The following is an 841-nucleotide window of genomic DNA, read 5'->3' on the forward strand; positions in this document are numbered from 1 at the left end:
CGGCTGTCCCATGGCGGCTCCCGCGGCGGGGGCGAGTGGCGGAGGCGGAGTGGCGGCGGCCACGCTGCGGCGGGGCGGCTCCGGTGGCAGGGGAGGCTCCCGGCGAGCCGCGGCTGGGGAGGAGGAGGAGGTCGTGCGGCTGGGGAGTCTCCCGGCGACCCGCGGCCGCTTCACGTGGCTCCGGCGGCGCGAGGAGGCGGTGAAGGGCGCGGCTGCGGGAGGCGAATGGCGCGGCTGCGGGAGGAGGAGGAGGTCGTGCGGGAGAAGGAGGAGGTCGTGCAAGCGGGCGGTTTCCTTTCTTTTTTACTGCTGGGCATCGATAGACTGTGGCTTATTGCGTGGTTGATAGCGTTAAACACAGAATGATTAAGGGCCATTAGATTTTAATGATGAATGGATATGATTGTTTGGATCTGCCCCTCTCTTCTTTTTATAGTGGTAGTAGATGGTAACTAGCAAACGTTCATGAGGGAGAAACTGCCAGCGAACATCCTAACTGTCACATGATCTTGATCCTACGGTGCAGTTTGGATGACTTTTTTACACTCAAAATAAAAGAAATGTCGTGGCATTTTTACAAAAAACCTTCCAAGTTTTCAAAATACACAAAAACTGCCAGACGAACCTTCGCAAATGCCATGTCTTATGACGAGCTTTCGCCAGATATGTCAGCCCATACTTTCATAGAGAGGAAATAAAATGAACTTTTAAGTGAAATGTTCTATATGGCCGATCAACCGAGCTGCGTGTCGGTCTCTCTGGATGTCACCACACGGCAATGGGCCCCACACCCATCACACCCTCCTGGATGTCTCGTAGGCACGTTTATGGCCTCTCTCTC

The sequence above is a fragment of the Triticum dicoccoides genome, chromosome 3B (genome assembly GCF_002162155.2).
Source record: "Triticum dicoccoides isolate Atlit2015 ecotype Zavitan chromosome 3B, WEW_v2.0, whole genome shotgun sequence".
Classification (NCBI taxonomy): Eukaryota; Viridiplantae; Streptophyta; class Magnoliopsida; order Poales; family Poaceae; genus Triticum; species Triticum dicoccoides.